This window comes from Octopus sinensis, linkage group LG4 (assembly GCF_006345805.1).
Source record: "Octopus sinensis linkage group LG4, ASM634580v1, whole genome shotgun sequence".
NCBI lineage: Eukaryota > Metazoa > Mollusca > Cephalopoda > Octopoda > Octopodidae > Octopus > Octopus sinensis.
In genome coordinates, this window is record NC_043000.1 from 13,437,487 (window position 1) to 13,463,111 (window position 25,625).

The 25,625-nt window shown below is 40.7% G+C and overlaps 1 non-coding gene across 1 annotated transcript; it reads left to right on the plus strand.

The window, feature by feature from the left end:
* Positions 1 to 7,725: 7,725 nt before the first annotated feature.
* On the plus strand, positions 7,726 to 7,915 carry LOC115211304. Its single transcript, XR_003881577.1, has one exon. It is a non-coding gene; the product is annotated as a U2 spliceosomal RNA (small nuclear RNA).
* The last annotated feature ends 17,710 nt before the right edge of the window (positions 7,916 to 25,625 follow it).

The window sequence follows — 25,625 nt, forward strand, 5'->3', positions numbered from 1 at the left end:
TAAATGATGATGATGATGATGTAGGAACATGCATAATCACTATATTTATGTATATCATCATCATCATCATCATCATCGTTTATATGTATGTGTATATACGTGTATGTGAAAGTGTTTCAACACACACACACACACACACACACACACACAGAAGCACCGAGTCCACTCTGCAGAGTGGCTTGGTGTTAGGAAGGGCATCCAGCCGTGAAAACCTTGCCAAAACAGACACAGTAGCCTGGGCTGGTATTCCACCTGGCTGACTCCTGTCAATCTTTCTACCCATGCATGCATGGAAGACGGGTGTTAAACAATGATGATGATGATGATGATGATATCATCATCATCATTGTTCGACCGTGGTCGAGACAATGGAATTTACCATGCTACGCCAGACTTCACGGTCCATCATGGCATTACGGAGGTCCTGTTGCTGGATGCCTGTATCCCTGGAGATTACATCAGGGTAGGAGAGTGTGCGCCCTCTGGTATTGTGAGTAGATGGCTTCCAGAGGAGAAGAGTAGAAATTACTTCTTTTTCAGCTCTACAACAATGTCCAGCAAACTGGACTCTCCTACCTTTCACAAGAGATGACACAGGTGGTAGTTTCCCATATATTTGCATTTTGGTTGGATGGCACTTCCACGAGAGATTTTGAGCTCTCATAAGGAGGCGAGTGTAGGTTCCATCCAACCACCTCTCAAGCTTCTTTGATAGCGTCCAGGTTTATGATGATATAACTGATAGCGAAGGATTATCAATCTGGGCAAAATGCTTTATAAAGTCTCTGTTGGCACACCAGCCTAACCGATATTATTTAGATTAGTGAAGAACTCCAGTATATATTGTTGCACTTCAGGATGGTCATTTTATTTATTATCTTTTTTTTTCTGAGAAATAAACACATGAGCCATATTTTTTTTATTTTTCTTCACTCGTCTGTTGATGTTATTTTATTAACGACTGTCCATTGTCCAAAAATCTTCCGTCACACATCTGTGACCTCTTCAGCGACACTTTTCGTTTCCGTGTGTGTTCTTGGTCCACTTACTCCATTCTCTTGGGCAAGTGTGTTCTACTATAGCCTCAAGCCGACCAAAGCCTTGTGAGTGAATTTGGCAGATGGAAACTGAAAGAAGTCCATCATATATGTGTGTGTGCGTGTGTTTGTCTGTCTGTGTGTGTGTGTGTGTGTGTGTGTTTGTCTATCTGAGTTTGTCCCTGCCACCATTGCTTGGCAACTGATGTCACTGTGTTTACATCCTTGTAACTTAGCAAATGGAGAAAGTGGAGCAAGAACACATATGGAAATGAAAGGTGTCACTGAAGAGGTCACAGATGTGTGACGAAAGATGCCTTTCCTAATGCCAACCACTTTACAGTGTGGACTGGACGCTTTTTAAGTGCTACCAGCACTGGCAGGTTCACCAAGTGGCTTGCAAGACAAAAATCCTTTGAGAGGGGATCTTGTGTTAGATGAGGCAGAGAGTCAGCAACAGGTGTCTTGTTGTAGGAGAGGTGCATGGTTATCCAGAGAGAGGGGGAGAGAGAGTGTGTGTGAGAGAGAGAGAGAATGAGAACAGAAAGAGGTGCGCTGCTGTAAAAGAGATATATGGTTACCCCACCTGAGGGAATAGCAGGAGAAGGAGAGAGTGTGGGAGACAGCAGGAGTGCAAGAGAGAGCAAGATAGAGATGGTGGCAAAATGCTGGTCATACTCACAAAGGATGGGATCAGAATAAAAGTGGGATGGTCAAGCTATCAGAATATAAATAGATTGCTTGAATAACAGGAGAAAGAGAGATAGTGGCAAGTATCAGGGTATACCCTTGAGGTATAGAGGTCATATATAAGTGGCGGGGCATTACCAAAGAAGCATGAGTAGAGTGTGGGGGAGAGGAATGTAGTGAGTGGTTAAAATCTGGGTATCTAGGTGATAGGAGTTACTGGACAGCGATGATACAGTGAACAGGACCATGAAGACAGGATTGGGAAGTGAGAGATAAGCATAGTGCATGAAAGAGGAGATGTCTTCCCTTTTCCATGGATACCCTCCACTTTCAGTAATCAGCATTTCTTTATACAGCTATCTTCATTCATATGCATCACATGTCCAAACTAATGTAGTCTTCTCTCTTGCATGCTACATTAGATTCCTCTTATGCTCAACTTTTCTCTCAATACATTTGCACTTCGTTGTACATGTGCACTGATGTTGCACATCCAGAGGGCATACTATCTTCATTTCTCTCCAGTCTATGCATGTTTTCTGCATTTAGAGTCCATGTCTCACTACCATGGCGTATAGCCATTTGCACACAAGCATCATACAGTCTACTTTTCACTCTGAAAGAGAGTCCTTTTGTTGCCAACAGAGGTAGTAGCAGAGTGGACTTGGTGTATATATATATACACACACATACATTAATACACATACATGCAAAATCGCACACACAAACTCATACACTTACTTGCATAATAACCAATTGTCAAAACATAATGCTTTGTTTGTGTGTTTTCTTTTATTCTTTTCTTTGTTTCAGTCATTTGGCTGCAGCCATGCTGGAGCACCGCCTTTAATTGAACGAATTGACCCCAAGCCTAGTACTTGTTCTGTTGGTCTCTTTTGCCACACTGCTAAGTTACGGAGATGTAAACACACCAACATCAGTTGGTAAGCAATGGTGGGGGGACAAACATATATACACACACACACACACCCACATATATATATATATATACAACGGGCTTCTTTCAGTTTCAGTCTACCAAATCCATTCACAAGGCTTTGGTCAGCCCTAGGCTATATAGTAAAAGATCCTTGCACAAGGTGCTATGCAGTGGGACTGAACCTGGAACCATGTGGTTGGTAAGCAAGCTACTTACTACACAGCCATTCATCCTTGCACAAGGTGCTATGCAGTGGGACTGAACCTGGAACCATGTGGTTGGTAAGCAAGCTACTTACCACACAGCTATTCATCCTTGCACAAGGTGCTATGCAGTGGGACTGAACCTGGAACCATGTGGTTGGTAAGCAAGCTACTTACCACACAGCCATTCATCCTTGCACAAGGTGCTATGCAGTGGGACTGAACCTGGAACCATGTGGTTGGTAAGCAAGCTACTTACTACACAGCTATTCATCCTTGCACAAGGTGCTATGCAGTGGGACTGAACCTGGAACCATGTGGTTGGTAAGCAAGCTACTTACTACACAGCTATTCATCCTTGCACAAGGTGCTATGCAGTGGGACTGAACCTGGAACCATGTGGTTGGTAAGCAAGCTACTTACTACACAGCCATTCATCCTTGCACAAGGTGCTATGCAGTGGGACTGAACCTGGAACCATGTGGTTGGTAAGCAAGCTACTTACTACACAGCTATTCATCCTTGCACAAGGTGCTATGCAGTGGGACTGAACCTGGAACCATGTGGTTGGTAAGCAAGCTACTTACTACACAGCCATTCATCCTTGCACAAGGTGCTATGCAGTGGGACTGAACCTGGAACCATGTGGTTGGTAAGCAAGCTACTTACTACACAGCCATTCATCCTTGCACCAGGTGCTATGCAGTGGACTGAACCTGGAACCATGTGGTTGGTAAGCAAGCTACTTACCACACAGCCATTCATCCTTGCACAAGGTGCTATGCAGTGGGACTGAACCTGGAACCATGTGTTGGTAAGCAAGCTACTTACTACACACAGCCATTCATCCTTGCACCAGGTGCTATGCAGTGGGACTGAACCTGGAACCATGTGGTTGGTAAGCAAGCTACTTACTACACAGCCATTCATCCTTGCACAAGGTGCTATGCAGTGGGACTGAACCTGGAACCATGTGGTTGGTAAGCAAGCTACTTACTACACAGCTATTCATCCTTGCACAAGGTGCTATGCAGTGGGACTGAACCTGGAACCATGTGGTTGGTAAGCAAGCTACTTACTACACAGCCATTCATCCTTGCACAAGGTGCTATGCAGTGGGACTGAACCTGGAACCATGTGGTTGGTAAGCAAGCTACTTACTACAGAGCTATTCATCATCCTTGCACAAGGTGCTATGCAGTGGGACTGAACCTGGAACCATGTGGTTGGTAAGCAAGCTACTTACTACACAGCTATTCATCCTTGCACAAGGTGCTATGCAGTGGGACTGAACCTGGAACCATGTGGTTGGTAAGCAAGCTACTTACCACACACCATTCATCCTTGCACAAGGTGCTATGCAGTGGGACTGAACCTGGAACCATGTGGTTGGTAAGCAAGCTACTTACCACACAGCCATTCATCCTTGCACAAGGTGCTATGCATTGGGACTGAACCTGGAACCATGTGGTCGGTAAGCAAGCTACTTACTACAGAGCTATTCATCCTTGCACAAGTGCTATGCAGTGGGACTGAACCTGGAACCATGTGGTTGGTAAGCAAGCTACTTACTACACAGCTATTCATCCTTGCACAAGGTGCTATGCAGTGGGACTGAACCTGGAACCATGTGGTTGGTAAGCAACTACTTACTACACAGCTATTCATCCTTGCACAAGTGCTATGCAGTGGGACTGAACCTGGAACCATGTGGTTGGTAAGCAAGCTACTTACCACACAGCCATTCATCCTTGCACAAGGTGCTATGCATTGGGACTGAACCTGGAACCATGTGGTTGGTAAGCAAGCTACTTACTACAGAGCTATTCATCCTTGCACAAGGTGCTATGCAGTGGACTGAACCTGGAACCATGTGGTTGGTAAGCAAGCTACTTACTACACCTATTCATCCTTGCACAAGGTGCTATGCAGTGGGACTGAACCTGGAACCATGTGGTTGGTAAGCAAGCTACTTACTACACAGCTATTCATCCTTGCACAAGGTGCTATGCAGGGACTGAACCTGGAACCATGTGGTTGGTAAGCAAGCTACTTACCACACAGCCATTCATCCTTGCACAAGGTGCTATGCATTGGGACTGAACCTGGAACCATGTGGTTGGTAAGCAAGCTACTTACTACAGAGCTATTCATCCTTGCACAAGGTGCTATGCAGTGGGACTGAACCTGGAACCATGTGGTTGGTAAGCAAGCTACTTACCACACAGCCATTCATCCTTGCACAAGGTGCTATGCAGTGGGACTGAACCTGGAACCATGTGGTTGGTAAGCAAGCTACTTACTACACAGCCATTCATCCTTGCACAAGGTGCTATGCATTGGGACTGAACCTGGAACCATGTGGTTGGTAAGCAAGCTACTTACTACACAGCCATTCATCCTTGCACAAGGTGCTATGCAGTGGGACTGAACCTGGAACCATGTGGTTGGTAAGCAAGCTACTTACTACACAGCCATTCATCCTTGCACAAGGTGCTATGCAGTGGGACTGAACCTGGAACCATGTGGTTGGTAAGCAAGCTACTTACTACACAGCCATTCATCCTTGCACAAGGTGCTATGCAGTGGGACTGAACCTGGAACCATGTGGTTGGTAAGCAAGCTACTTACCACACAGCTATTCATCCTTGCACAAGGTGCTATGCAGTGGGACTGAACCTGGAACCATGTGGTTGGTAAGCAAGCTACTTACCACACAGCCATTCATCCTTGCACAAGGTGCTATGCAGTGGGACTGAACCTGGAACCATGTGTTGGTAAGCAAGCTACTTACTACACAGCTATTCATCCTTGCACAAGGTGCTATGCAGTGGGACTGAACCTGGAACCATGTGGTTGGTAAGCAAGCTACTTACCACACAGCCATTCATCCTTGCACAAGGTGCTATGCAGTGGGACTGAACCTGGAACCATGTGGTTGGTAAGCAAGCTACTCCACACACAGCTATTCATCCTTGCACAAGGTGCTATGCAGTGGGACTGAACCTGGAACCATGTGGTTGGTAAGCAAGCTACTTACTACACAGCCATTCATCCTTGCACAAGGTGCTATGCAGTGGGACTGAACCTGGAACCATGTGGTTGGTAAGCAAGCTACTTACCACACAGCCATTCATCCTTGCACAAGGTGCTATGCAGTGGGACTGAACCTGGAACCATGTGGTTGGTAAGCAAGCTACTTACCACACAGCCATTCATCCTTGCACAAGGTGCTATGCAGTGGGACTGAACCTGGAACCATGTGGTTGGTAAGCAAGCTACTTACTACACAGCTATTCATCCTTGCACAAGGTGCTATGCAGTGGGACTGAACCTGGAACCATGTGGTTGGTAAGCAAGCTACTTACCACACAGCCATTCATCCTTGCACAAGGTGCTATGCAGTGGGACTGAACCTGGAACCATGTGGTTGGTAAGCAAGCTACTTACCACGCAGCCATTCCTGCACATTTGTATGTAATATATTTGCATTTGTACAAGTATGAGATATATATTGAATCCTTTCCTGATTATTTGCTTTCTCACAAGTATCTCATGAACTATAATTAAATATAGGCGCAGGAGTGGCTGTGTGGTAAGTAGCTTGCTTACCAACCACATGGTTCTGGGTTCAGTCCCACTGCGTGGCATCTTGGGCAAGTGTCTTCTGCTATAGCCCCGGACCAACCGATGCCTTGTGAGTGGATTTGGTAGATGGAAACTGAAAGAAGCCCGTCGTATATATGTGTATATATATATGCGTGTGTGTGTTTGTGTTTCTGTGTTTGTCCCCCTAGTATTGCTTGACAACCGATGCTGGTGTGTTTATGTCCCCGTTACTTAGCAGTTCGGCAAAAGAGACCGATAGAATAAGTACTGGGCTTACAAAAGAATAAGTTCCGGGGTCGAGTTGCTCGATTAAAGGCGGTGCTCCAGCATGGCCGCAGTCAAATGACTGAAACAAGTAAAAGAATAAAAGAATAAAATACATACATAAATACATACATATAAAACAAGTTAAAAATAGTGGTCATTACATATTTTTCCTTTATTGGAGAAAACTTGGCTTACAACTGTTTCCAGTAATCATTATAGGTACATTACTGATAGGTTTACTTAATTAGTCTATTGATCAATAACGAAAAATTAAATGACCTAAAAAGATTAATGCTAATTTCATCAAAGCCATTTCTGGTTATAACAGAGCAGAAAACTGCAGTTCTGGTGAGTGTATGTGGGGGAGAGGAAAAGATAGAGAGATGCAAGTAGAATATATATATATATATATATATATATATATATATATATACATATATATCAGCAGGTATGGCTGTGTTTATTAAAAATTTCACTTCTTAATCCCAGGTTTTCAGTTCTGGTCTTTTGGGGCACCACCTGACATAAGAGACCCTTCTGTTATAACCTTTGGCTGACAAACATGTGTTAAGTGTGCACATTTGTGTCTGTGTTCACCACACACCTGATGACCACTTGACAACCATAACATAGCAGTTCAGGTAAAGAGACTGATAGAGTAAGCAGATGACTTCAAAAAACAAACAAAAAAAAAAACACGTAAGTACTGGAATCAGTTTGTTCAACAAAGAAAACCCTACAAAACAGTGCTCCAGCATGACCACATTCAAATGATTGAAACAAGTCTGGATAAAAGCTAACTTCTGAGAGAGGGATGAAACTTGAAAAACGAGTTTGTTGTTGGTTAATAAAACTGGGTTATTGGGTAGACAGACCATTCATATGTTTGGGGTCCATGGGAAATTTCATTTAAATAAAAGGGGTCATTTTTAGTGAGAAGGTTGGAAACCACAGTCATAAAGACTCCTTTGTTGGTTCCATAACGAGTCGTTGTTTACAATTGTCTAGCATTGAATAAATTTCTTCTCAGCTTAATATCTGATCTGGTCCCTTTTGGGGGCTATCGATATTAAACTAATTTTTATAACAAAGGAAACAGTTAGGCTTGCTTTGCCATTGTTGCAGGTTAGCCTGGTATTGCAGGACTTCTGGGATTCAACCCCTATTCTTAAAATAGGTGTAGACATGGCTGTTTGGCTAAGAAGCTTGCTTTACAATCATATGGCTTCAGGTTCAGTCCAACTGTGCAGCACCTCAGGCAAGAATCTCCTATGATTCTTGGCAGTGGGCTGGCAAAAAGGTTAGAGCGCCGGGCAAAATGCTTAGCGGTATTTCATCTGCCGTTACATTCTGAGTTCAAATTCTGTCGAGGTTGACATTGCCTTTCATCCTTTTGGGGTCAATAAATTAAGTACCAGTTACGCAATGGGGCCGATATAATCGACTTAATCCGTTTGTCTGTCCTTGTTTGTCCTCTCTGTGTTTAGCCCCTTGTGGGTAGTGAAGAAATAGGTATTTCATCTGTTGACTTTGCCTTTCATCCTTTAGGGAGTCGATAAATAAAGTCCCAGTTATGCACTGGGGGCGATGTAATCAATTTAATCCCTTTGTCTGTCCTTGTTTGTCCCCTCTATGTTTAGCCCCTTGTGGGCAATAAAGAAATAAGAATCTCCTAAGATAACCCTAAGTCAACCAACAGCTTGTGAGTAAATTTGAAGGACGGAAACTGTGTGAAGATTGTCATATACATACACACACACACACACACACACAAAATCTATATATGAATGTATGGAAATAATGTGTAGAATTTTACATTAGCAGCACCATTATCATTTGCAAAAAGCAAATTCATATATAAAATTTAAAAAAAAACATTCACACAAATGCTTTTTCAGCTTGAAACAATTTAGAGAAATGTGATAGACAGGGTATTGTGATCACCATCAAAGCTATAGAACGGAATATTGGCAATTTAAAGCATAAAGAGGTTAGACAGACAGACCTGGAGCAGAAGAAGGCATGCCACTTATGAAGTTGCAGATGATAACAAAAAGACATTGTGAAATCAAGCTGATTGATTGATTGACTGAATTATCAGACAATTGATTAGTTAATTGGTTAAATGGTTAACCGATTGATTAATGATAGTAAAAGAGGTGAAAAAGGTTGTTCTTCTTAACCAAAGCAAAAAAAACCCACCATCAACAAATGACAAGAGTTGCACAACACTAATTGACTAATAAAACACTATCGATCTTCACATATCACATCTCCATGTACCTGTGTAGATCGGAGCAAGATTCAGTCTCTGTTTTGTCTTGACAAATGGAAATATTACAAGCATTAGGTGAAGAAAAGTGCCAATTGATTCTAACTTGAATTGAGTTTCAGAAGTTTGCTTCACAACTACAGGGTTTCATGTCCATCCATACTGCTCAGCATCTTCAATAAGTAACTTCTGCCAAAGCTATGGGGTGCCCAAAGCCTTGTGATTGCATTTGATCGATGGAAACTGAAAGAATCCCATTTGTGTGTGTGTGTATGCGTGCATGTGTGTGTGTTAGTGTCTCCTAGTCATTCATTTACTGTGTTCCATGAAAACCTATCCAGCCATTTTACTGTTCATGCTTGAAGGATAAAGGAAAATATTACTTAGTTTGGAAACAGGTACGGGTTGGTCACAGGAAGAGCATCCAGCTGTAGAGAACGTGTCTCAATGAACTTTATTTGACCCATGCAAAAGTGATAGTTAAAAATGTTGGTGATGCTGATGATGATAATACTGATATATATTCTTTTATTCGTTTCACTGTGACCATGCTGGAGCACCACCTTAAAAAGTATATATATATATATATATTTCTTTACTACCCACAAGGAGCTAAACATAGAGGGGACAAACAAGGACCGACAAACGGATTAAGTCGATTACATCGACCCCAGTGCGTAACTGGTACTTAATTTATCGACCCCGAAAGGATGAAAGGCAAAGTCGACCTCGGTGGAATTTGAACTCGGAACGTAACGACAGATGAAATATGGCTACTCATTTCGCCCGGCGCGCTAACATTTCTGCCAGCTCACCACTGTGTGTATATATGTGTGTATATATATATACACACACATACAAATGTGTATATATATATATATATATATATATATATATATATATATACATGTATATATGTATGTATATGAGTGTATATATGTGAGAGTATGTATGTGTGTGTGTGTGTCTCTCTCTCTCTCTCTCTCACTCTCTCTCCTTCTCTCTCTCTCTCTCTCTCTCTCTCTCTCTCCTTCTCTCTCTCTCTCTCTCTCTCTCTCTTGCTGTCTTAACATCACATGATAGCTGTAAACAATTGTTATTGTCTTTCTGATATTCTGAAAAGATATGTCTGACCATGGGGAAACGTCACCTGGCTTGGAAGCCGGTAAGGGCTGGTGACAGAAAAGGCACCCAGCTGTACAAAATTGGATTCAATTATATCTGTCCAACCCATGCAAGCAGGGGAAAATGGATGTTAAAACGATGATGAAAATAATGTTGATGATGATGATGATGATGATGATGATGATGATGATGACAGTTCAAAGCAAGTCAGAGTGGAAAACAGACATTAAATGATGATGATGATGATGATATATACGATGTATATATGGTGTAGCTTATGTAGAATAAGTATTAAAATATTCAATGTGCACACAGTATGTAGTGTGCTATGTACACGTGTTTATAGGTAGCTATGTGTTTAATTACATACCTTAGTTTTCGCTGGTATGTGTACAAACACAGTCACCTACAGGCAGACACTCACATACCACATACTCATATGCGTGTGTGTGGGTGTGTGGGGGGAGGGACTCCCTATATATATGTCTATAAGGGAGACACACACACACACACACACATAGAGAGAGAAAAAGAATGACTGATTATTGATAATGACACAGGTACATAGATGCAAATATATGCATACATACACATACATATACAAACGTGTCCCAGTTTCAAAATATTATCAGTGAAGATTTTCTTTCTTTTTCTCAGGTAACAACAACAACAGCAGCAACAAAAACAACAACAACACAATTTTTTTTTTTTGTTTGGTTTCTTTTTTTATTTTATTTTTTGCACAGTATCGCAACCTACTGACACACATGTGTAATTTATTCAAGGGATTGCTACTTAGATACTTAAAAAACATCCATCATTTTAATTTGTGTTTTTTTTTTCTGTGGCTGTATGGTTAGGCTTCCCAACCACATGGACTTCAGTTCAATCGACTGCATGACACCTCGGGCAAGTGTCTTCTACTATAGCCTCAGGCCAATCAAAGCCTTGTGAGTGGATTTGGTTTTAGTAGAGACAGAGGCTGAAAGAAGCGTGGTGATATAAATCGAATTGAACCAGCCAGGATCCCTGGTCTGGTGGTACGTAAAAAGCACTATCCGACTCGTGGCCGATGCCAGCACCGCCTCGACTGGCTTCCGTGCCGGTGGCACATAAAATACACCAATCTGACCGTGGCCGTTGCCAGCCCCGCCTGGCACCTGTGCAGGTGGCACGTAAAAAGCACCCACTACACTCACGGAGTGGTTGGCGTTAGGAAGGGCATCCAGCTGTAGAAACATTGCCAGATTAGACTGGAGCCTGGTGCAGCCTTCTGGCTTCCCAGAACCCTGGTCGAACCGTCCAACCCATGCTAGCATGGAGAACGGACGTTAAACGATGATGATGATGATCATCATCATCATCATCATTTAGCATCCGTTTTCCATTCTAGCATGGGTTGGACGGTTCAACTGGGGTCTGTGAAGCTGGAAGGCTTCATCAGGCCCAGTCAGATCTGGCAGTGTTTCTACGGCTGGATGCCCTTCCTAACGCCAACCACTCCGTGAGTGAAGTGGGTGCTTTTTACGTGCCACCCACACAGGTGCCAGACAGAGCTGGCAAACGGCCACGAACGGATGGTGCTTTTACGTGTCACCGGCACAGGGCCCAGGCGAGGCTGGCAACAGACACTAACGGATGGTGCTTTTATGTGCCACCGACACGGGGGCCAGACAGAGCTGGCAAACGGCCACAAACGGATGGTGCTTTTACGTGCCACCGACACAGGGGCCAGACAGAGCTGGCAAACGGCCACGAACAGATGGTGCTTTTACGTGTTACCGGCACGGGGGCCAGGCGAGGCTGATATATATATCAATGTAACCACATACATGCTGTTGGCAATTTCCTTTCCTTCTTAGGACTTTTCCCTTTCTCCTTTGCAACAAAGAGCTATGCTCGAAACATCAAACTCTCTCTTTTCACTGAGCGTCAAGCTAATACATACCTTGTGCACATCCTCTCGTCTGTGCACAGATTTAAAATTTTATTATTCGTTTTTTTAATTGATTGTTTATTTGAATTGACTATTTCAATTGATTATATATATATATATATATATATATATATATATATATATATATATATATATAATGGGAAGGTTTACGAAAATAAGCAAAAGACAAAGGCAGGTGGAGTACAAACAAACAAATGTATTAGTATAGCGCTCAGGAATAGAAATAGAAAAAGTCTTTTACGTTTCGAGCCTACGCTCTTTGACAGAAAGATACACAGAAAAAAACAAGGAGAGAAAAAAATGTGTGTGTGTATATATATGTATATATATATATACACACACACATGTGTGTATAGAATATGTATCAGATTTTAGAAAAATAGATTGAAAGAACAGGTGTCAAATTGTTCAGCTAAATCCTTCAAGAGAGTGCCTCAGCATGGCCGCAATCCTATAACTAAAACAAGTAAAAGATAATGTTTTAATAAAAAAAGAATTCAAAGTAAAGAAACCTGGGGATTTTCATTTATCTTATAACATGGCTGTGTGGTAAGACGCTTGCTTTCAAACCACATAATTCCAGGGTCAATCTCACTGCATGCCACCTTGGGCAAGTGTCTTCTACCATAGCCTTGGCTGACCAAAGCCTTGTGAGTGGATTTGGTAGATGGAAACTGAAAGAAGCCCATCATACACACACACACACACACACACACACACATATATATATATATATATATATATATATATATATATATATATATATATATATATACATATATGTGTGTTTGTCTTTGTGCCTGTGTTTGTTCCACCACCAACCTATTTTGGTGTGTTTACATCCTTGCAACTTCGCAGTTTGGCATAAAAGAGATTGATAGAGTAAGTACTAAGCTTACAAAGAATAAATCTTGGTGGGCTGATTTCTATGACTAAAACCTTTTAAGGCAGTCCCCCAGTATGGCCGCAGTCAAATGACTTAAACAAGTGGTGGAAGCACTCCGTCGGTTACGACGATGAGGGTTCCGGTTGATCCGAATCAACGGAACAGCCTGCTCGTGAAATTAACGTGTAAGTGGCTGAGCACTCCACAGACACGTGTACCCTTAACGCAGTTCTCGGGGATATTCAGCATGACACAGAGAGTGACAAGGCCGGCCTTTTGAAATACAGGTACAACAGAAACAGGAAGTAAGAATGAGAGAAAGTTGTGGTGAAAGAGTACAGCAGGGATCACCACCATCCCCTGCCGGAGCCTCGTGGAGCTTTTAGGTGTTTTCGCTCAATAAACACTCACAACGCCCGGTCTGGGAATCGAAACCGCGATCCTATGACCACAAGTCCGCTGCCCTAACCACTGGGCCATTGCGCCTCCACAAACTTAAACAAGTAAAAGTGTAGCAAATACCATATACAAATTTCCAAAATTTCAACTTCCTTCTCTGTGGCTCACTCTCTAATGTCCAAACTAAAACTTCTTAGGCATGTGAGGACTGCAGCTTGTTGCAGCAGCAAATTCTACATTCACACAAGCCCTGCCTTTCTATATATCCTAAACACATGGATACATCAGCCTACACCACTCCCAGATCGCTGCTATGATGCTATTCTAAGACTCTATTCTTTCTCATTTCAGATTCATGTATGACACTCCAGAATCATAGTACAACATTAATTTAACACATTCTTCTTCCTATGAGTCAACAAAGAAACTATTGCATAGTCACTCAGCTTGTCAGAAACTGCAGTTGAATTTTCCTCAAATTACACCAGTAAAAATTTTTCTCAAAATACACCAGTAAAAATTTACCTCAAATCACATCCTCAAAATTCCCCTCAAATCATATCCCTAAACAGTTCCCTCAAATCATACCCTAAAAAATTTCCCTCAAACTACACCCTTGAAAACTTTCTGCAAATCACACCCTTAAAATATTTCACAAATCACAGCCTTAAAAACGACCCTCAAATCACATCATAAAATATTGCCCTGAATCACTCCATTAAAAATTGTCCTCAAATCACACCATTAAAAAATACCCTTAAACCACACCCTTAAAAATTTCTCTCAAATCTCACCTTGTTTCTCTCAAATCAAACACCTCACAATTCCCTGCAAATCATATCCTTAAAAATCTTCCTTAAATCATGCCTTAAAAATTTCCCTGAAATCACAACCCCCAAAAAAATTTTCCTCCTCAAGACAACATGCCATAAAAGAAAGAAAAGACAAGTCTGAAAAAATTGACAGGATATGATTTGAAATCCACTGATCAAATGTTTGCTCATTTTGAGATGACCCAGGGCTCAATATTAATACCAAAACCTATTCCTTTCAGTTCAATCTAGATGAACATAAAACAAAACATGCATACAATAGCTGCCACATTATTAATGTTTTCACAAGTGCCAACTCGGTGTTGGCATGTGAACACATTACGAATGCTGGAATGTACACTCACACACATTACCAATTTTAGTTGAAGAGCAGAAACAATAATAAATTTGATGTTCTGGCTGGGTTGTTTTTTTCTGCCTTTAACACAGCCACAATCAAAACTTACAAGGCAGACTAAAATAGGAGATGTAGGGGAAGGACAACCAACAAGCTCAGACCGACCCCTTACTACTCTTTTGTTGATAAACCATAACATATTACAAATATTGATTTCATCACATACACAAAAAAAAGGGAGTTCAAAGTCAACAGCAAAAAGGATCTTCTTATCAAGTAGCTTGGGGTTATGTAGTTGGAGAGCTTGCTTCCCAACAACATGGTTATTCCTTCAGTCCTACTGAGTGGTTCATTGGGGAAGTGTCTTCTACTATAGCTCCAGGTCAACCAAAGCCTTGAGTGGTTATCAGGTTGTGTGTGTCTCTCTCTGTATTGCTCAATATATATATATATATTATATATATATATATATATATACGGAGATGTACTTGCATAGCAAGTGACCTGATTTGAGATGCAGCATGAAGTTTTGTCAGTGAACAGGTCGCGCTCTCAAAGCAACGAAAGTATTTTGACAACTTAAATTTAAATGTTGAAGTGAATCTAACGGTTTTTGTGTGTTTCTTAAATGGCTTATAAACACCTTCCACGCTGCAATTGTTTTTGTTATATATATATATAAATGCACATAAATAAAGGTTACAAACATCATTAAGGAATAGCAAAATCCTATGAAAGTACAGGTAAGTTACGTATACAAAGGATGTTGAACATTACAGTTAATACTCAACTGCAAGGTAAACTGTGGTTTATAGATATTTATTTAATTTTAATAAGATAAAAAAATAGAGGGATAATTAATAATTTATTATTTATATATATATATACATATAACTACACACACACACACACACATATATATACAGGGTGTAATTGTTAAATTGTCACCATTTGATATTTTCAATTTCATGCATGTGTATTATTTGTCTTTGATTTTGCTGACTACGCAGTATTGTTGGGCACTATCTGTAAGAAAAACAGCACCATGACATAATTCACCCCACCAGAAGATTGGAAATGACATACTGTAGTGCTTGACAAGTAGATGCTGAAGACACAGAACAATCGTTGGCTTGCCATGTCTCCAAAACATCCAGTCAACATCATGGTGTTTAGAGTGATCACTAGTGACGGTGACATTATGCCTCCATTCGTCTTCCCACACAGCCTCAGAGTCAACATGGAGGCCTACATCAAGTGCCTGGAGGAGGTAGTACTGCCCTGGATGATTTTGGAGGAACCAGTTGTTTTCTCTGTTGGATTTAGAGGACCCTAAACTGAGGTTTCAGTCTTTCGTCATTGCCTCTGTGAGGCCCAACGTTCGAAGGTCGAAAAATAAAATGTTCGGACACTCATCCACTTTTTGGGGACATAAGCTGCCTAAATGAAGGGAAATGGTTAAAAGGAGCTCTATTTTTCACCACAATTATTTTGATAATTGATAAATAAGTAAAATTTTCAATTATCTGCATTTTCTATAAAACCTTAGATTTCAGACCTTATCAAAATTGTTTGTGTATTTGTCTGTGACACTACATTTCAATGGCTTTGATCTCTAATCATCTTCACCTGTTCTATATCTACATATCCCTAGGAGATGCATGTTTGTAAATGTAGGGTATCTAAAGATAATGATTGAGTGAACTGACTGATCAATGTGTAAGTGTAGTAGTAGACAAATACACAGAAGATAAGAATTTTGCTAATTAAATATTGTCAACTTTTATGATTACTAACTGTGATAATAAACTGGAAAACTCCAAGAATTGCAAAGCCTAACCCTTTAGCATCCAGATTACTCTGTCAAATGTAATACTTTTACTGATTCACATTGTTTTATATTAATCATGCATTACCTTGTAGCTTGGAGATTTGGCTGCTTATTTTTAAAATGACATTGTAGGATAGACCAAATCTGGCTGATTTAGGTACGAGGGAAAAAAATGGCCAGAAAGCCTCTGCAAAGAATCGAACCCTGTACTTCTCAAATTCCGTCTTTTAAAGGGTATTTACCCAATTTTCAAAGCTATCTTCATAGCCATCCTGCATTTGAGAATTCCTTTATTTTATGTAGAATATATATATATATATATATATATATATATACAAACACACACTCATATACACTTGATGGGCTTCTTAAATTTTTTGTCTGCTAAATCCACTTACAAGGCTTGGGCTATAGTAAAAGAACCTTATCCAAGATGATATTCAATAGGACTGATCTCAAAACCACACAACTATGCCTGCTTCTATATATCTGCATATGTAACATAGCGGGTTGAAAAAAAAAATTATTATCTAAGACACTTCTTTTTACAGTTCTTTGGAGCATAATGGTTATATGAGTTTCCCATTTCTTTACACAGTTCTTTGCATTTTATTGAACTCAAAAAGGTCTCTTGAGCTGCAGGGGTCGGATAGTAGAGGGAGACAAAGCAATGCTCCATAATATGGTGTGATTCTCCACATTTTGGAGGTGGTTGTCTCAGTCTTGTAATTCCTCATCTGACCAAAGCAATTTTTGATTGCTCCATTCTTGTTTTCAAGAGGAGGCGTGTCTTTCATTGAGTCCATGGAGCTTCTGAGCTGAGAGGGAGGACTTCAACAGTGGGGATTCCCATGTCAAATGGAGGAAGATCATTGTCAAGCTTTTCTGTTCAGTGGTAGATCCAGGTTTTGTCTCAAGATGTTGCCAGGTGCTGGACATGGCTAAGAAAGCTTCTTCATCACTTGAATCATTAGGCTGGAGGCTGATATCCATGAAGGAATCAGTATTCATCACAAATAGCTCTAGTCATCACAATTTAAATAACTACTTCCTGTTAGATATTAGCAAGGGCAATTCTAGCAAGGAGGTGCAGGTTGTTTGTGTCAGTGGATTTCATGCAACCAGTGATCAGATGCCAAGTTTCTTGGTATGGCTTGATCTCTCCCAGACTAGACATGCATATGCTGTAGAAGAAAAGAACAAGGCAAGAGCAATAGATCTTAATGTGTGGGTTGTGTTTCCTCATTTGGAGTTGACTACGGTAAATCCTCAAGTATAATCCACATTTTTTTCCCAAAATTTAAAGGTCAAAATCCCTAGAGCGTACTATATACGAGGTTAAAAATGAAAAATATTTTCTAAGCAATGTTTGAGTCTCTATTTGCTGTCCAGCAATGTTTATTCAGACGCATTTTGTGATATCGGGGCACAAAAATACCTTAAGCTAAGCCTGAAAGCAATGCAGTCATAAAAGAATCATCCATAACTTGCAGTTAGCAACATTTATTAAAATAAAAGTATTCAGAACACAGAATAACATGTAACAAAAACAATTTGTAAACATATTTACATTCCCATATAACAGTTAAGAACATCACCATTATTGTATTACACATGCGCGGAAGTGTTTGTTCGACTAGGTGCTGCTGGCTTAATTACTCACAACTCAAGTTAGAGAAGGGGTGCGTATTATACACAAGGTTTAGATTTTTCAGAAGTACAGCTCCCTAAAAATCCCCTGCGTATTATACTCAAGGGTGGACTATACTTGAGGATTTACGGTAGTTTCTGTAGGATGTTGTTTTGGGAATTAACTTACAATTTGCTGTCTTTGATCTGCTCCTTAACCCTGTCATGTTGTGTTCCCACTATAACAGGAATAGCTTCAATGTAATCTCTGCAGAGGTCATTAGCATAGATAAACATCTCAGTTTTCTGGTTTACTGGCCAGCCATTAGTGTATATGTTATATAGCAGAGGAGTCAGCACACTACCTTGAGAGTAAACCATTCCATTATCATCCCCAGCAATTTTGCTTGTTGATTAAGACAACAAAGAGGCATCTGTCTCTCAGGAGTGTTTCAATGAGATCTGTAAGCACCAGGTCCTTTGTCATCTCCAAGAGATATATCAGAAGGAGATTATCCATGGAATTAGTAAACAAAACACTCCTAGTGGGAACTTTTTCTATAATCACATGGATTAGATATGTCAGATCACCCTCAAGTTCTTCTGGTAACATGTTACCCAGTACAATCTGTTGCATGGCTGGGTTGCCAGCAACTAAACTGGAAACCCCACCAAGCTTGCTTAGTGAAGAGGGTGATTTAGACACTCTGTGAGATGAAAAGCAAAACCCATCAAAGGGCAGAGGAACTCATAAGAGTCAACAGCCATCCAATAGTGTGTATACAGAGGAGTTAATATCAATGATGAAAAATCCTCGATCCAGTGTCACAGCAAAGTTATGAGGAGCAACATGATGGATGTGGAGTTGGGCGTTTTGATCTTCATTCAGCTGAACTACATGACACAGTCTGCAAAAATGAATCCCATCAACTAACGGTCAGTTGAGGGTCAACCAATCCAGTTAGCAGATTACTGCCAGTTGACAGAACAGGTGATTCGTCAACTCACTTTCGCTATTTGACAATGCTATGGAGTTCTGAAATCTCATAGTATCACCAGTTGAAGTTAGATGGCTAGTAGTAGTAGTAGAAGAAATAGTGCATGTTTTATTGTGTCTGGGGAGAGTCATTTTCTTTTTGTGCCTTATTATGCAACACACTCACCGGTAAAATTTCCACATTTTTCTTTTTATTGTCCTAAAATTTTCGTTGCGTCTTGCAACCTTTTTAAATGCAAGACACAAGGAAAATGTTAGGACAATAAAAAGAAAAATGTGGAAATTTTACCAGTGAGTGTGTTACATAATAAGGCACAAAAAGAAAATGACTCTCCCCAGACAATAGAATATGCTTCAACACACGAACTCATGTTAAGTATCTTGCAAACCAAATCCAAAAACAAAATAGTGCATGGATAATCTTATTTAATTGAAGTCTTCTGGATCACATTACCCAAAGTATCTTTTTTCTAAGATAAAAGAAGTTGAACTTAGGGAGATTCGGTTACTATTTCTAGAACGAGGGAGTCTCTACATGGTCACATAAAGATTCTTTCATTATCTTGCCTAATTTAGAAGTCAATGATATTCATCTGTAAGAGGTTAAGGATGAGTGAATAGTGATATAATTTGCAGATTAATGTACAGCAGGAAGAATAGTAGGGACAGAGCAGAACTTTGACGTACACCAGAGTTGATAAAACATACCAGAGGGGAAAGAGAGAACCCAAACAACATATATTTTAATGGTGTGATCATATAGAAATCATTTAATATAAGAGATGAAACCCTGAAGCTTAGGGAAATCTTGTACCAGATGTAATCAAAGGCTTTAGTGGAGGTACATGGCCTAGTAGATAGAGCAGTGGACTCACAGTCGAGGGATCGTGGGTTCGAATCTCAGACCGGGCGATGCGTGTGTTTATGGGCGAAACACCTAAGCTCCATGTGGCTCCGGCAGAAGGTAATGGCAAACCTTCTGCTGACTCTTTTGCCACAACTTTCTCTCACTCTTTCCTCCTGCATCTTGCAGCTCACCTGCGACGGACCGGCGTCCAGTCCAGGTGGGGAACCTATACGCCAAGAAACCGGGAAACTGGCCCTTATGAGCCAGGCATGGATCGAGAAGGAACTATATAATCAAAGGCTTTCACATATATCATGTGTAACTTATAGGCGCAGGAGTGGCTGTGTGGTAAGTAGCTTGCTAACCAACCACATGGTTCCGGGTTCAGTCCCACTGCATGGCATCTTGGGCAAGTGTCTTCTGCTATAGCCCCGGGCTGACCAATGCCTTGTGAGTGGATTTGGTAGACGGAAACTGAAAGAAGCCTGTCATATATATGTATGTATATATATATATATGTATGTGTGTCTGTGTTTGTCCCCCTAGCATTGCTTGACAACCAATGCTGGTGTGTTTATGTCCCCGTTACTTAGCGGTTCGGCAAAAGAGACCAATAGAATAAATACTGGGCTTACAAAGAATAAGTCCCGGGGTCGATTTGCTTAACTAAAGGCGGTGCTCTAGCATGGCCGCAGTCAAATGACTGAAACAAGTAAAAAAGTAAAAGAGTTTCGGATTGGCCTGGGGTTAAATAACAACAACATAAGTTTCAAGTTAAAATGAATAAAAAAAAAATTTTCTGTAAGAATTAATACTAGATTTTGGACGAGTTCTGTTGCCCTTAAACTTTGCAGCTTTAAAACATCTGAAAATTATCACATGTAGTGATAATTAAGTTATGCAAGAATAAATACTCTTGGTTCCAAAATTAATATGTAGGGTCATGCCATCTGTATTTTAGAGACAACACGGGGTGGGTTTGAGTGAGATATGGTCACTGTATTAATCATGTTGAGGAATTATGCAGATGCTCTCATGTTTGCACAAATGTGTATGAAAACTATTGCCTGCTGCATGCATCAGATATGCAGTATGTATGGATAGTATAAATGTGTGATGTTTCGAAGGCATGCTGCAAGCTGGAAGCAGAGGGTAGAAGGCTAATGGAGATCTGGAATAGAGTTAGCTGTAATGTGATGTTCTGAAGATGTTTTAGGGGTCTGGTGGCTGAAATGACGCAGGATATGGGCACTGAGTGTAACAGCTGCAAATGTAAACACAGCTGCATTATATATATAAGCACAGCTGCAATGCTGATGTGTTACAATGTATGGTAACTTTGATGAATGACTACTAACTGCTGTGTCTACCAACATATTGAATCTCTTCCTATCTTCTAATCTAAGAGTCACTTTTGATGAAGGATGAACTGGTCATTAGTGCTGGTGATGATGGTGGTGGTGGTGGTGGTGGTAGTGGATGGTCTGGTGATAGTAAGTGGACTGTAGTGGCAGCAGTGGTGGTGATGGTTGTGGTGGTGGTGCTAGTGGTGATGCTGCTGATGCTGGTGGCAGTGGTAGCATGGAAGTCAAGTGTGAGGGGTGGAGTTTAGCCGCTTGTGTTTAATATTAATAATAACAAATAGTGATTGGTGTTGCTGATAGCAGTTATATTGTTAATGTGGTAAAGGTGGTGGTGGTGGTGGTGGTCTGATTTGACTGGTGGTGATAATGGTGCTGACGGTGGGAGTGTTGGTGGTGGTGGTGTTGGTGGTGGTGTTGGTGGTGGTGGTGGTGGTTATGGTGCTCATATCTATGTATATCGTAAATCCTGATGGTGTTTGAGGAGGTGAAGTGGTAATGATGATTGTGAAGATGCTAATGGTTAGATCTGCTATATATGGTGATGGTAGTTGAGGCAGTGGTAACGATGGTGGCAGTGTCAGGAGTTGCATACATTTCAGTGGCGGTCATCGTTATGGCTATGGTAGTGGCGTGATAGTGGTGGTGATGGAGGCGGTGTTATATTGCAGTTATATTTGTATTGTTACAGGTGATGGTGGTGATGGTGGTGGTGAATTCGTTTACAAGTGGGGGAAAGGAAGAGGAGAGAAGTACATCTATGTTGTTGACTGGTGGTGGTTTGAAATGGTGATCGTAGTGCTAGTGGTACTGGTGATGGTATGGATGGTGGTGATGGTGATGGTGATTGTATATCTGTTTTTAGTGTTGATGATAGCTGAGGTAATGTTGTGGTAATTGTTTTTGTTGTTGTTTAGCTCCACCACTACCACCACCAACAGAGCTGTCTGATCATGCAGACAGATCTATGATCAAATGTACTCCAGCCATGACTATCCCCATCGTGCTTTCAGATGTTGTCTACCTCAGTCTACATTATTGAACATGTCAGTTTCTCAACAAGGTAGAGTCTTTATTTAAGAGATGAGGAATTATGTACATCTCTTTTACTTGTTTCAGCCATTTGACTGTGGCCATGCTGGAGCACCACCTTTAGTCAAACACATCGACCCTAAGACTTATCCTTTGTAAGCCTAGTATTTATTCTATCAGTCTCCTTTTGCTGAACCGCTAAGTTACGGGGACATAAACACACCACCATCAGTTGTCAGGCGATGGTGGGGGGGGACAAACACAGACACACAAACATATACACACATACATATATAATTATATAAATATATATATATATATATATATATATATATATATATATACATATGTACGATGGGGTTCTTTTAGTTTCCATCAACCAAATCCACTCACAAGGCTTTGGTCAGCCCAAGGCTATCGTAGAAGACACTTGCCCAAGGTGCCATGCAGTGGGAATGAACCCGGAACCATGTGGTAGGTAAGCAAGCTACTTACCTATTCCTGCACCTATGAACAGCCACTCCTGTGCTCATTTACATTATTTACATTTGACAGTTATTTGTCCCCATCTTGTTTGTTGTTAACCAGTATTAAGGGAGGATAGGAAAATATTAGATACATAAGCCCTAAAATTCACTCCATAATTCTGCACCATGCCACTGAAGCAGGAGAACTTAGTCATGGCTGTCAGATAATTTCTGGGACCACATCACCCCTAACATCTGGCCACCTAACTCCTCACACTGCAACCCCCTTGATTATTATGTGTGGGGTGCAGTTGAGTGAGAGACCAACAAAACTCCTTGTAATAACAAAGAAGAACTAAAGGCAAGAATTATGGCAGCATTCACTAGCTTACACAAGGAGACCGTCTAGAAGAGTTGCTGGAGATTCTGAAGTCGTCTGGAGGCTGTGATTGAATAAATTTACTCTTTAGTATTTCAAGATATTTTTACATTATTTTGGTAAATATATGTGTTAAAATGAGATATCAGTGTTATTTTAATTTTTGCGTAATTTAGACAATAATATATTCACTGCACCCTGTAAATATATATATATATATATATATATATATATATATATATTTTTATAAGAGGGGATGTTGTAGAGGTGGTAGTATTAATGTTAATTGTAATTCAAAGTAATGATAACAGTAGCAATGGTGGTATTAGCAGTATTGGTGGTGGTGGTGGTGGTGGTGGTAGTAGTAGTAGTAGTAGTAGTAGTAGTAGTAGTGGTGGTGGTGGTGGTGGTGGTGGTGGTGTGGTGGTGGTGGTGGTGGTGGTGGTGGTAGTAGCGATAGTAGTAGTAGTAGTAGTAGTAGTGGTGGTGGTGGTAGTGGTGGTGGTGGTGGTGGTGGTGGTGGTAGTAGTAGTGGTGGTGGTAGTAGTAGCGATAGTAGTAGTGTAGTAGTAGTAGTAGTGTTAATGACAGTAGTGTGGGTGGCAGTGGCCATATTGGTGATATTGATGAAGATAGTGGTAATTTGGGGTAGAGGTGGTATATGTTGTTGGTGGCGGTGGTGGTGGTTGGTGGCAGTGATGGCTTTAGTGGTGGTGATTTTGGTAGCAGTGGTAGTGGTGGTGGTGGTGGTGGTGGTGGTGGTAGCGTTGCTGCTAACTTCCCAAAACTAATGATGAATTGAGATCAGGAAGTCATATGTGCACAGCTGACCTCTAGGGGTTAATGTGTCACTGGTATAAACATGATGATGGTGGTGGTGGTGGTGAGAAATTAGGGAGCTTGTGTGGTGTGTAACACCTGGGAGGCAACTAATTACAGCAACACCAACAACAACAACAATAACCATGGAAACAATGTCACTTTAGGGTGAGAAACTGAAATAGCAGTCAATCTCGCTCAAATCACATTAAGAAGGGCATTATGAATAATGGAGTTCTGGATTCATTGTGCTGAAGAAAAAGATGTGATGGCCATGGTTGGAATGTTATTGATTCGGGTTGACTTATCTTTTATTTTTTATTTGTTTCAGTCATTGCACTGTAGCCATGCTGGAGCATTGTCTTTAAGTGTTTTAGTTGAATGAATTGATTCAAGTAATTATTTTTCTTTTAAAAACCGGGTACTTACTTTATTGGTCAGTTTTGCCAGAAGTGCTAAGTTATAGGGATATAAACAAACCAACACCAGTTGGGAAGCAGTGGTGAGGAACAAACACACACAAATATAAACACAGACACAGATACACACACACACACACACACACACACACACACACACACACACACACACACACTCATAAGGTGGCCAATGCTAGTGGCAAGTAAAAAGCACCTTTTGAATGTGGGCTTCACTGAGGCAAACACAAATGTCCAAGACATTTGGCATTATGCCATACTTGAGAAGAAGATAAATCAAGGCAACAACAACAATAACAAAACAATGCCATTTCCATTTTGTCTGCTGAGACCAAGAGAATGTAAGAATTCCATAACTTTCTCCTTGTAGCTTGTTACCCTTTGTAACTTTCTCAAACATGTAAAAATTCATTCAGAAAAATAATGAAGCTCCCCAATAGAAGGGAGTTGCTTTATTATGGTGCAGATTCACAGCAGAACAACAAGCATTGTTTAAGTAGCTTCTGTCTTCTTAATATATATTTACCAAATCCACTACTGCCCAAATCCACCTGTTGCCTCCACCTGCTACCCAAATCTACCTGTTGCCTCTGTCTATCTCCTTGCTTATAACAACCTCTCATTGTGTCTCATACAACAAACCTACACTAAACTTACTCTCCTAATATTTCCTCCTCTTGAAAAGCAAACCTCTGACATAGTGGTTCTCAAACTTTTGTAGCTCAATTTCCTCTTTCACAGGAAGTGGTTTTATAAATGTCATTCCCCAATATTTAACCCCCCCCCCCCATTATTTTAATTAGACTGAAGTTTATTATCCATATTTTCTTAAACTATCCCAACCAGCATGTGCTTTTTTTCAGATATTAGCTTAGGCTAATATCCACTGTGTTGAAATTTTATGAAAATTATTAATTTTGGTACAAGGTTAGTAATTTCGAGGTGCATGGGGGTTACTACATTACACCAACCCAATACTTGACTGGAACCTTATTTTATTGACTGTAGGGAGATGAAAGGCAAATTTGACCTTAGTAGGAACTGAACTTGGAATGTGAAGGGCTGGAGCATGCTGCAAAGCATTTTGCCCAATGCACTAGTGATTCGGCTGTCTTGTTGCCTTGAGGACTTTTACAATGAAATTATATTGGATTTAGGACTTCATCAGTCATGCTTCTGCCCACTGATAACACAATCTGAGACCCCCTTCAGTCATGACACAGACCATGGGATTGCACCTAGAAAGTTACCCCCCCAGGCAAGTTTGTTTT